This window comes from Schistosoma haematobium, chromosome 3, assembly GCF_000699445.3.
Source record: "Schistosoma haematobium chromosome 3, whole genome shotgun sequence".
Lineage (NCBI taxonomy): Eukaryota > Metazoa > Platyhelminthes > Trematoda > Strigeidida > Schistosomatidae > Schistosoma > Schistosoma haematobium.
The window spans coordinates 37899837-37914155 of NC_067198.1; positions in this window are offsets into that span (position 1 = coordinate 37899837).

The following is a 14319-nucleotide window of genomic DNA, read 5'->3' on the forward strand; positions in this document are numbered from 1 at the left end:
GCATACAATACAGTGAATAGGAATATTTCATGTTCGACTGACAGAAGGAAGAAAATTCCTTATCATCAATTCAGACTGATAACCTACTACTATTATTATTATTATCATTATTAATATTATTATTATTACTATTATTATCAGTGTCACTCTACTCGCCAGTCACACTCCTCGTTCACTATGTAAATTCATTTTGAATGTTATAGGATAAGTGGGAAAAATTCAACATCTAGTCCTTATCACGTTCAACGCTAATGAATACCACATACTGAGTGCTTGAGAATATTTCAGAACACATAGAACAGTGTGTTTAGACACATTACTCTCGATTAAAGCCACAAGTGTCTGACTGTCCGATAGTTTCGACAGACACGAGTGATTAGTCTGTCCACAGATAGCACTCACTGACAAAAATTATACAAGATGTTTGGAAATCACATTTCAAAACTAAGTTTAAATGTTCGCTACTAGACTATCAGGCAACAAACTGGAATATATTGAAATTGGAGTTGTCTGCAAAATATACCAGGATTGAATGACCGATTGGTGCATACTACAGAAGTTTGGATGATTATGCACTATTCGTTTCGTTCATCGGACTATCATTACTTCTAACAATCAAACAGAATCATATTTAAATACGAAAACTCAAGTGTAAGATTTGTAGAACTTGATCATCATGGAACAATGTTACATTTATTAATAGAAAACTAGAAATAACACATCGATTGTCCCTTCATCATACATTCTAAAGCAGTGAAGCAATCAGGTCCAGTATGATTCCACCCTGATCAGCTTGCGGCTTCTCAACTTTGGTCGCTACTACTGATCCGTTTGTCGACGACGTCTTCCTACCCTGTCCTAATCGTCTCCCTAAATGAAAACAAAAATAATAATTTACGGATTCACAAAATACAATAATAAAATATTTTGATGAGCACGATTCATGAAACCAAAATACTGGTTACATGAGAGAAAATGATACAATCAAAATATAATAACGATTCTTCGACAAATTGAGTTGTGTGAATCATACCTGGTTTCTGCAGCTTTCCACTTGGTTTGGAAATTTTCTTTGATGCTACACTTTTTGGTGTAGTGGCATCATCTAGAAGGAACGAATTAGTGTAAATTCACACATCGTGATCCACCTTTTGTGTCAGCCTCGATCTCGTTTAGTATCGTGTATAAACACATGCAAATGAAGAGTACCTATATTTCGCAAATAGTGTTATGCATTCAATCACTTCTCACCTTGATTGCGTTCATTGCCGGTGTACAATTATGACGACTGTTCAAAGTAATATGTGTGTATTTATATACATGAGTGCAGTGAAGTGAGAACAGGAACGAATGAATTGGAGCAGATTGGCACGTGTCCATCGATTTGTTGGCAATAAACTGTCAGCTGTCACACAATATTACGGTCATGTGTTCCAATCGATTTCTACTGTGGTCGAAATAAGGAACTGTAGCTTCCGTAGTAGGTGTCAAAGTGGATAAGTTAGTGGATTGGAAATTTCAGATACGGATTGATATTGATATTCTGTATTGTGCTTTGTCTATAAACGTGTCACTGATATTCAATAGCAAAATACATCATTCGAGTCACGTTTGATATTTGTAGTGAGTGTTCATGTGGTGAGTATGAGTCCGCGTTGCAAAGTCACTGCGTCGTTAGTCGGATGACGAGAATGTCATCCATCTGTGATAAGATGAGCCGCACATTTACATCCTAAATTAAATCAGATAATTTGTCACACGCCGTTATAATGCTAGTTCACAATTTCATTGACTACGAAAAGGCATTACACAGCGTGTACAGAACAACATTATGGAAACTTCTTCGACACTACGGCGTACTTCGGAAGATAGTCACTATCATGCAGAATTCCTATGATGGATTACACTGCAAAATCGTGCATGGAGGGCAGTTGACAAAGTCGTTCGAAATAAAGACCGTTGTCAGGCAAGGTTGTCAAGACAGTTCTACTTTTTGGGGCAGAAACCTGGAGAACTACGAAAGCCATCATACAGAAAATACAGGTTTTTATTAACAGTTGTCTACGCAAAATACTTCAGATCCGTTGGTCGGACACTATTAGCAACAACCTATTGTGGGAGAGAACAAACCAGATCCCAGCGGAGGAAGAAATCAGGAAGAAGCACTGGAAGTGGGTAGGACACACATTGAGGAAAGCACCCAACTGCATTACAAGACAAGCCCTCACATGGAATCCTCAGGGCCAAAGCAAAAGAGGAAGACCAAAGAACACACTACGCCGAGAAATGGAAATAGACATGAGAAAAATGAACAAGAATTGGATGGAACTAGAAAAGAAGGCTCAGGACAGAGTGGGTTGGAGAATGCTGGTCGGCGGCCTATGCTCCATTACGAGTAACAGGCAAAAGTAAGTAAGTAAGTAACATAATTCTAAAATCTATATCACTTACATGATACTGTATAATATTTGACTACCTGCTAACAGACAAGTGTTTAGTGTAGCTAAATAAGAGAGATTATTTTAAACAGTTTAAGATGTAGGGACATTCATAAGAAGTAATAGAGGCAAATATGCAGAGAATATCAATGACCAAAAGATCAAAACACATAGTAGACCAAAACATCTTGACACAATATGACAGAAAGAAACAAATACATTTAAGGGAAATTTGAACCGATTCGTCAAAATAATCTAAGGAAACATCTTTAAAAAATTTCAGCTATATTCAATATCAAAACCTCTGAATAAGAAGACCAAATTCATGGAAAGACGATGCATTCATTATTCGAATAAAGCAAATTACACGTAAATTGACCCTGCATCATACATCTGAAGCAGTGCACCGATCAGGTCCAGTATGATCCCACTCTGATCAGATTTCGCTTTCTCAATTTCGATCGCTTCTACTGGTTGGTTTGTCGACGACTTATTCATAACCATTGCTAATGATCTTCATAAATGAAGACGAAAATAATAATCTACGAATTCACAAAATGCAATGGTAACCTATTTTGATGAAAACGATTCATGAAACCAAAACACTCATTACACACGAGAAAACGATACAACCAAAATATAGTAATGAAATCTCTAATAAATTGAGGTGATTATAAATCTACGTTGCAAAGTTACTGAATCGTTAGTCGGATGACGAGAATGTCATCCATCTCTGATAAAATAAGTCACACATTGACATCCTAAATTAAGCAAGATAACTGAAGTCTAGGAAATCAATGCAGCTGATGCCTTTCAAAGTACAGACTTAGTCAGATTTCTTCTTCTATGATACAATTCACTCTTCAGTAATCCAATCGCCGTCTGCACTACGCTTGTATGTAAACTGTGAACAAGATGAGAACAAACTATTGGTATTGGAAAGCACAATTTTTCACTTCTTGCAATTGTTGTTGTTTTCATGTGGTTCAACCGTTGTGTTCACTAACTGTTGTATTCAATTTCAAACTATGTGTGTCTCAACTCAAATTCAAACATAGTTCTCACTGAATCCTGACTGTCCACGATAATTCTTGATCAGATAATTTGTCAAATACTGAATAACATTAATATTATGTTTTGTGTTTTGACTATTATCGTGTCACTGATATTCACTAGGGAAATACATCATTCAAGTCATCACACCATGAAATTGGTCTCTCTCAATTTATGTTATTATTGCATCAGATTGAGGTACGATTCAGTGTGTCAAAATAGTCTCGAATAATTCCAGTTCACTCAATTGAATTTGAGGGAGTGCAGTGTGCTCGCATATGATAACAACACATCAATACAAATTCAGAATTCACCATTCAGTCTTCACTATCTATATTTCAATTCATCATTATGTGAATAATAATGAATGGAAAATCGATGTAAGTGAAACAGATCGTTTCCATAAATGAGGCTGACTGTTAACAAAATCACATTCAGTAGAGATATTTTTGTCAACATTTCAACACACATCACTTTCATAGATAGAGAAAATATTGACATTCTACACTGAAGTCGGGATTTTCATATGAATACAAGTTTCTGAATTGAAAAGTGATAATAGAGGACGTTTCACGAAATTGTGACTTTGAGAAAACATTAACGGGTGAATGATAAGTCGTGAGAAGCAACATCGGTAAATTGTGAACTAGCATTATAACGGCGTGTGACAAATTATCTGATTTAATTTAGGATGTAAATGTGCGGCTCATCTTATCACAGATGGATGACATTCTCGTCATCCGACTAACGACGCAGTGACTTTGCAACGCGGACTCATACTCACCACATGAACACTCACTACAAATATCAAACGTGACTCGAATGATGTATTTTGCTATTGAATATCAGTGACACGTTTATAGACAAAGCACAATACAGAATATCAATATCAATCCGTATCTGAAATTTCCAATCCACTAACTTATCCACTTTGACACCTACTACGGAAGCTACAGTTCCTTATTTCGACCACAGTAGAAATCGATTGGAACACATGACCGTAATATTGTGTGACAGCTGACAGTTTATTGCCAACAAATCGATGGACACGTGCCAATCTGCTCCAATTCATTCGTTCCTGTTCTCACTTCACTGCACTCATGTATATAAATACACACATATTACTTTGAACAGTCGTCATAATTGTACACCGGCAATGAACGCAATCAAGGTGAGAAGTGATTGAATGCATAACACTATTTGCGAAATATAGGTACTCTTCATTTGCATGTGTTTATACACGATACTAAACGAGATCGAGGCTGACACAAAAGGTGGATCACGATGTGTGAATTTACACTAATTCGTTCCTTCTAGATGATGCCACTACACCAAAAAGTGTAGCATCAAAGAAAATTTCCAAACCAAGTGGAAAGCTGCAGAAACCAGGTATGATTCACACAACTCAATTTGTCGAAGAATCGTTATTATATTTTGATTGTATCATTTTCTCTCATGTAACCAGTATTTTGGTTTCATGAATCGTGCTCATCAAAATATTTTATTATTGTATTTTGTGAATCCGTAAATTATTATTTTTGTTTTCATTTAGGGAGACGATTAGGACAGGGTAGGAAGACGTCGTCGACAAACGGATCAGTAGTAGCGACCAAAGTTGAGAAGCCGCAAGCTGATCAGGGTGGAATCATACTGGACCTGATTGCTTCACTGCTTTAGAATGTATGATGAAGGGACAATCGATGTGTTATTTCTAGTTTTCTATTAATAAATGTAACATTGTTCCATGATGATCAAGTTCTACAAATCTTACACTTGAGTTTTCGTATTTAAATATGATTCTGTTTGATTGTTAGAAGTAATGATAGTCCGATGAACGAAACGAATAGTGCATAATCATCCAAACTTCTGTAGTATGCACCAATCGGTCATTCAATCCTGGTATATTTTGCAGACAACTCCAATTTCAATATATTCCAGTTTGTTGCCTGATAGTCTAGTAGCGAACATTTAAACTTAGTTTTGAAATGTGATTTCCAAACATCTTGTATAATTTTTGTCAGTGAGTGCTATCTGTGGACAGACTAATCACTCGTGTCTGTCGAAACTATCGGACAGTCAGACACTTGTGGCTTTAATCGAGAGTAATGTGTCTAAACACACTGTTCTATGTGTTCTGAAATATTCTCAAGCACTCAGTATGTGGTATTCATTAGCGTTGAACGTGATAAGGACTAGATGTTGAATTTTTCCCACTTATCCTATAACATTCAAAATGAATTTACATAGTGAACGAGGAGTGTGACTGGCGAGTAGAGTGACACTGATAATAATAGTAATAATAATAATATTAATAATGATAATAATAATAATAGTAGTAGGTTATCAGTCTGAATTGATGATAAGGAATTTTCTTCCTTCTGTCAGTCGAACATGAAATATTCCTATTCACTGTATTGTATGCCATTCCCACACTTCTCAGTACATAGAATCGATTGTTGTGTGTTTCCACACTGAGGGAATACTGGTAGTTACTGGATGATCAATGAATTGGTAACAACTCAAATATATCCGGAAACATTGTTAGTGTTGACATGCAGTGTAATAAATACACCTTATGTTTGCTACACAAAAGCAGGAAATGCTAGAACTGCTTTGCCCTCTAATACCAATAATTTCTTCTTATTTCTTCAAGAGTTTACATTCGAGTGTAGTGGAGACACCGATCGGATTACTGGTAGGTAAATTGCATTATAGATGAAGAAATCTGGTTAAATAAGTGCTTTGAAATGCACCGTTCGCACTGATTCTCCAGACTTCAGATAACTAGCTTGTTCTAAAATACCAATCTGTATTTTACTTTCCCGGATGCAAAATACACCTTAGTAAGCAAACTAGAGTGGAACTCTGAATAAATCATCAGATTACGCCGGAAATGAAAGACTAATGTGAGGTGAAATTTCACTGACATATCTACAGTTAACAAGAGTTTATGGTAATTTACTGTCGAGCAGAATAATGAAGGTTTGCGTAAATGATAATCGAAATTACTGGTTGAGTTTATTTGTTACTTTTTCACTGTCCAAGTGATGTGTTTCATCCAACACTGTCAGTCATTTTCGCGATCATTAGGTAGGTGAGTACTGCATATCAGAGTGTCATTCTTCATACGTGTACGATTTTGAAGATTTGAAAGTGAGTTAGTCGTCAAAATTTTCACTGTTCAATGAATTAATAGGTCAATTTAAATGAAGTATAATATAACATTAATTGTAGTTAGATGAATACGAATAAATCTTGAAAATGTGTAGTTTGACCATTTGCACTGTATCAAGCTGAATTGATGGGTCCCGGAGAAACAGCGATCCGTAATATATCACTCGTCAAGTACATGTTGTCTGAAAATTAAAAAGCAAAATGCAAGTCATTCCATGTTGAACTTGGTTCTAGATCCAGATTCATTGAAATTTGTTTTTCTACTACACATTTTTTAAAGTAATGTCAAAATCAAATCCAAATAACCTGAATATTTTCACCAGAGTAGAGGACGGCATTTGTTCACTTGATCAACTCAACACTCTTCATGATCAACCATTCTTACAAATAAAAATCAGATGAACAATACGCTCACAACTTCAAAACTAATTACTAAATTCCCACAAAATGATTCAATTGAAGGATTCTTCATGGCAGGTTTCATGGACTGAACAATATGTAACATTTCACAGTCATTGTCCACTTCCATACAAACGAGCATTGACAAAGTGCCTGTTCAGTCAAATTAACCATATCCGTACATTTAGTACTGGTGGAGATGAGGTAGTTTCTTTCACAAAATAATGCACTGATAGAGAAAAGTTATTCCTCAAAGTTTGTCAGTCGATGGAATGGTTAGATTAGAGTAAGATGAGATCAACTACACTTTCACCACCCTAAATGCTTATCCACAACATCCCATCACTCTGAGGTGTGTTCTTGTTCCGAAATAAATATCCACGTCACTTGTCGACAAATTGTACTATGTAGTACTATCCATCATCATTGAAATGCGAAATCCATGCTTCACCAGGAAGCTTAGTATCGTGAAATCGATTGAGTGATTTCTCACTGTGTTCACCGATTTCCATGTCTGTTGCGACATACATGCACAGAGAGGAATAATCGTGACCCACAAGTTAAGGTGGCTGTGCATGTAACAAAACAATTGAGAAACAAGTGAAATCGAATAAGTTATTAAGAGCACATGACCAATACCCATATTCCTCAATTGCTAATCATATACATGTAATAAAACATTAGATTGACGCTAAACTATTTCTCATATAACATTTCGCTGAGCATATACCACCCATTTCCCACTCATGTCCACTCACATCATTACCTTCAACTCTACTGTGAAAAACAAACAAAATAGTTCAAACAGCATCAAATTCTCTTTCGTTCCCTTCTTCCTCCTCTTCTACCTCTTCAATATTGCAACATGAGCAATTTACTTCAACTTCCATGTGGTGTGTAGACTCTTCACATTGTCATGAATAAATTCAGTTGATCGACTTCAGGTTCCCATGTGTTAATATTTTTCATAGTGCAGTCCAATTAGGACAGATCAAATTGTCAATACAACTATTGTCTGTAATACTGCTATAAAAGTGATAAATTTCCAAACTTTTTGTTCTTTTGTTTAGTTAAGCTACTTGTATGTACACTGGGTGTGTGATTTTCAATATCTATTTATTAATGTTTCTGACATTTCTGAGACTTTTGTTCAGTTCGATAAAGATGTAATGTGTGTGTTTATGAATTTATTTGACGAATTATTGACGTTTTATGTGCCATCTGTTGTTATATTTGTCAAATGTAATTCTGTATTAGTGGAGGATATGATATAGAATGTGAAATTCTTTGTTTATAATATTATGCATTTGTAATACTTATAATGCACCAGATGTTTGATAATCCTTTCAGCTCATAAAATTCAACATTGTGCATTTGAGATTTCCTTCAACTTCTTGTTATATTCACAGTTATATAATATATCCTTGTGGGTCAGGGTAATTTTACACTAGTTTTCAGGAGAACCAGACATCATCCGGACTTTCATGTGACAACCAAAACAGTACAGCTCAACCCCGTTTAGGGGAACCAGACACCGTATAGGCTTTAACGCTACAATCTGAATAGTACAGCTCAATCCTGTAGCGCAACCACACAGGTACCAAGCATCCTGGTGGACCATTCAACTTCTTGTAGCTATATAAAATAGACTACTTATAAACCTTTTTATAACTATCAGTTGCATCAAACTCCACAAAAGATATGTTTCAAAGCAAGAGTTAAATACTAAAAACAAAACATTTTACTGCAATCAGATACCTGAAAGAAAGGGGAGAGATTTGGGAAATCAGTGAGGAACAACAGCAATGGTTGATGTGCTGTGTGTACACTAAGTACTATTGAGTAACAAAAAAGATACAGTTATCTTCTAATAAAATCAATGAAAATTACATTAACTTTCGTGACAGAATATCAATATATGGAAAGCAGGTAGTTCGAGGACAATACGATTTTATGTAAGGTAAAAAACGTTTTATAAGGTTTTTTAATTACTACATTGACAGATCGTTACCATAAGCTGCTGGAACTTAATATTCCTACTTTAAACATTGAAAGTGTATCTAACCACAAGATTTACCTTATTAGGTTTGCATAAACATGTTTATTAAATACCATTTTGTTGTACCAGTGAATTTTGTGAAATAAGTGGTTAGAAAAGCAGTTGGAATATAATTTAAATTTTTTAGAATCATTTTACCATGTCTAAAATACATTCACGAAATATCATTGTGTTTGGCGATTCAGTAGTCTGTTTTGAAAGTTGCTAATAGTTCAGGTGAAACGTTACTACTAAACTACATAAGAAAATTGTCCAATCCATGCAATACATTCTTGAATTGATTCGATAAAGCAAACAGCTTTTGTGGTTTGTGGCGGTCGGTATTTGGTATAATTCTTAAACTTCGTATACTGCTCTCCCTGATAACCGTTACTAGATAACGCTCAACAGTGTATAAATCAGGAGACGATGCGTTGATTACGTTTATCATCGCACGACACATAGATCACTAGAACCAAGAGCAAGCGGGCGAGTGAGTGAGCCGAATAAACAGGAATAAAATGTACATGTATATATACATAGGAAAATGAATGCGACGTCGAATCATTTAAGCGACTAACATTAAAGCTAGCAGAATGATTATATGAGTAGGCCGTAAACAATTCTCAAGTATATATGTTTGTACAAGCGCAACAATAATAAAGGTACAATGATATAGATAAACTGTTGTTGTACGAATGACTCTGTCTGTTAAATAAGTTAATAAATGGTCTGAAACAAATTAAATGTGAACAAACTCAAATGTATGTGAGCTGCTATATATTCTAACCAGTCAGCCTACAATAAATATAAAACTTATTTTATCATACCTAACAAGCTAATTAGATGGTACGATAATTTTTAAGGATATATATTGATTCGTTGGTTTCTCAAATATGTGGTAAATAGGGTGGACGCGAACTTATTGGTTTCACCCTTCTTTTTCAATTTATTGTATTCTATGAAGTTAACCTCTCAGTTTCTATATATTTCGTTTCTCTCTTATTTCATCACAGAGTCGTTTGCAACTAATAGTTTGTAATTTAAATAAGTCTTTGAGTACTAGATTCAATTTACTATTACCGGTTATCACGATATTAGTATCATCACTATTTTTAAACTTAATCTAAGGAATAATGATATACGTGAACAAACACTCTAACATCATAGATCATTATACAGCTTCTGTGAATTTAACACTCAGTTCGCCGTTTACAGTACTCTGTACAGCACTCCTAGACGTCAACTGTCAAACGATTCACAGTGAGAATGAATATACGCAAAAAAAGATTTTGATTTGAAATCTAGCGAAACCAAGCAACATTGTTGGGAAAAATTATATGTGAACCAATCATTACCATGTAATCACTAACATAACAGATCTAGGCCCATGGAATCTACTTTTTTCGAGTAAAAGTTTTTGAAAGTGAAATTCTATGTGGTGTACATCTTGATTTTCAACAGTAGGAGTGTTATATCTGACGTTCCTTTCATTACTGATTTCATCCGGATTACAGCTGATTATCCTCTCACCAGAAATCACCGGTCATATTTCCATGTATCTGACATAATAAAAGAGCTTATATATTCGCGTCACACTACTGTTCAACAAATTTTAACTTCAATAAAGCATTTGTCTCATTCATTTTTGTCAATTTTCAATTATCCACGATCATATTGGGTTTCCAAATCACGAAGCTTTGGATTATTTTGATCATTTCGAAATTTCCGTATAATATTCTACCTAATAATAATATTGATCACTGTAAGGGTGACCATAGAAAGTCAGAGATGAGTGCACAGATATATTGTTTTAGTATAGGATTTTATTGTCTATTCAACTCGAAAAAATCAGGTTTCCCATTAACAGAATAAGCTCCACATAAATAGCTCAGGTGTTACCGTAAGATACGTAAAAGTATAATACAGAAAAAGTTTAGTAAAATTTATAATTGACTGGTCACTGGATAGTGACCAATGTCATGTATGACAGGTCCTTCTTAGTGTAGATTGAATTCTATCGATTAAACTGCAGTGTGACCATTAGTCGCGACCCTGATAGCTCTATGTTAACGTCTCTGACTGTGAAACTGAGTGATACGGGATCGAATTCATCAGGGAACTCTAGTCACCTCAAGATTGCAGGTACACACTTTGTAAACAAGTGCTAGATATCATGAGATTTAGATCTAGGGTTTCCTTTCGATTACCTCCAACCATCACTTTCATGTTCAATAAAATGATAAATTAAATTTTCGCTATTTTATCAACAAAACAAATTTACAGTTCAATATACTATTTACATTTCCAGTGATAAATATTACTTAGGAATATGTTATTTCCATTACATAACAATATTCCGTTTATTTTTACGATATATCTAATGAGAGTATATCACAAACTATTACATAGTAATTTCTTTGAATAATGGAAAGTTATTACATAATAACATTCAATGAAATACATTCTAATGTGAAGCTGAGTAGTATCAAGAAATGTGTAAAAATTTCAAAATGGTTAATAAGTTTGTGATGATGTAGTTTAATCAGATGAAGTAACAATAATAAAAATGATAATAAGAGGAGACAAGAGAATAGGATTATTGTTTGTATGGACTAAGGTCTAACTATGGTAATAAAAAACACTGAATTTTCAGATCATCTAACTTAATACATTGAATATGAAAGCAATGATGGAGACTAATGAACTTTATGGACGTATATATTTTTAAAAATTAAAGATGTATCCAAGGAAGGGAGAACTTTATCATGAAATAATAGATAATATGGATTATTGAGATGAGACAACTCGTCTTTAGTAACTAAGTAGATTTTATGCAAATGAATAGTTATAAATTTGGTATGATAGATCCGACTCTCGGTAACTTCAAAATGCTCACAAGAATTTTACGATACTCATGTATTCGAGTTATATAAATAACGTTGTTGAAAACTACTTGCAGTGATACTAGGTTCTATAAAATGTCTCCTATGAATAATGTTACCAGATACATGTATCATGCTACAATTGGATTATTTATGATAGCATTAAATACATTTATAAAGTAGCTCACACTACATGGTATTGATGACAAAAAGATAAAGAATAAAATATATAGGAGAATGATGTTTCCTGACAAGTTCTTTCGACTGCATTCTGTTTTTTCTCCTACAAATCGATGTCGTTTACGAAGTTATAGATATATTTTGGTAAACAACACAAGACGTCCCATACTAGGATGAAGCGACCGTTCAGTGCTTCCAGATTTTCCATGGTGGTCTAGCTTCAATAAACTCATGAATTCAACTATTGAAATTAGTATGACATCCACAAAAACCCCTTCTCATACTAATCAACATATGCTCACTAGTGAATGGCTTCAAGAGGTATTTCCTGGAGTTCTAGTGAGAAGCAGTGACCACTGGAGTTCAACTGGATCTGTTGTGAGACAGTAGTTCACTAAAGACAATGGTGGATGTGTTGCTCAATTTCGTATATTAGTTGTAGTTGGACATTAACAATATTGGATGCCGGTTCAGTGGTCTGAAGGTTAAACTTTCGCGTGCGAGACTGATAGGTCCTGGGTCCGAATCTCGCGAAACTGGATCTCGGATGCTCGCTGCTGAGGAGTCCCACAGTAGGACAAAACGGTCGTCCAATGCTTCCAGGTTTTCCATATTGATCTAGCTTCAACTGACTCATGAATTCAACTATTAAAAATAATTTTTATTTTGAAATCTCTTTTAATTCATTTAAATAACAGTTTGTATTCAATATAGTAGGCAGGCTTGAAATGTAACTGGCATCTTTCAATATGTACATCCTGAGAGCATTGTCATGATGAAATGATTAGGTCATAAATTATTGGTCAATTAAACTCTGTAGCTTATTGGATAATTTATTGAGTGTTGAACATCGAAAAAATTGGCTTTCAATCCAAGATTGAATTTAAACATCACAGATTGGGTATATTCAAGAAAAACATTAGAAATAAGTACAAAATAAGGACGTAGATTTTAGAGAAATCCATATCCCATATTAAAGTGAAACAGAGCAAGTTAAGAAATATCATAAACACTGATAAATAAATATTGAAAATCACACACCCAGTGTACATACAAGTAGCTTAACTAAACAAAAGAACAAAAAGTTTGGAAATTTATCACTTTTATAGCAGTATTACAGACAATAGTTGTATTGACAATTTGATCTGTCCTAATTGGACTGCACTATGAAAAATATTAACACATGGGAACCTGAAGTCGATCAACTGAATTTATTCATGACAATGTGAAGAGTCTACACACCACATGGAAGTTGAAGTAAATTGCTCATGTTGCAATATTGAAGAGGTAGAAGAGGAGGAAGAAGGGAACGAAAGAGAATTTGATGCTGTTTGAACTATTTTGTTTGTTTTTCACAGTAGAGTTGAAGGTAATGATGTGAGTGGACATGAGTGGGAAATGGGTGGTATATGCTCAGCGAAATGTTATATGAGAAATAGTTTAGCGTCAATCTAATGTTTTATTACATGTATATGATTAGCAATTGAGGAATATGGGTATTGGTCATGTGCTCTTAATAACTTATTCGATTTCACTTGTTTCTCAATTGTTTTGTTACATGCACAGCCACCTTAACTTGTGGGTCACGATTATTCCTCTCTGTGCATGTATGTCGCAACAGACATGGAAATCGGTGAACACAGTGAGAAATCACTCAATCGATTTCACGATACTAAGCTTCCTGGTGAAGCATGGATTTCGCATTTCAATGATGATGGATAGTACTACATAGTACAATTTGTCGACAAGTGACGTGGATATTTATTTCGGAACAAGAACACACCTCAGAGTGATGGGATGTTGTGGATAAGCATTTAGGGTGGTGAAAGTGTAGTTGATCTCATCTTACTCTAATCTAACCATTCCATCGACTGACAAACTTTGAGGAATAACTTTTCTCTATCAGTGCATTATTTTGTGAAAGAAACTACCTCATCTCCACCAGTACTAAATGTACGGATATGGTTAATTTGACTGAACAGGCACTTTGTCAATGCTCGTTTGTATGGAAGTGGACAATGACTGTGAAATGTTACATATTGTTCAGTCCATGAAACCTGCCATGAAGAATCCTTCAATTGAATCATTTTGTGGGAATTTAGTAATTAGTTTTGAAGTTGTGAGCGTATTGTTCATCTGATTTTTATTTGTA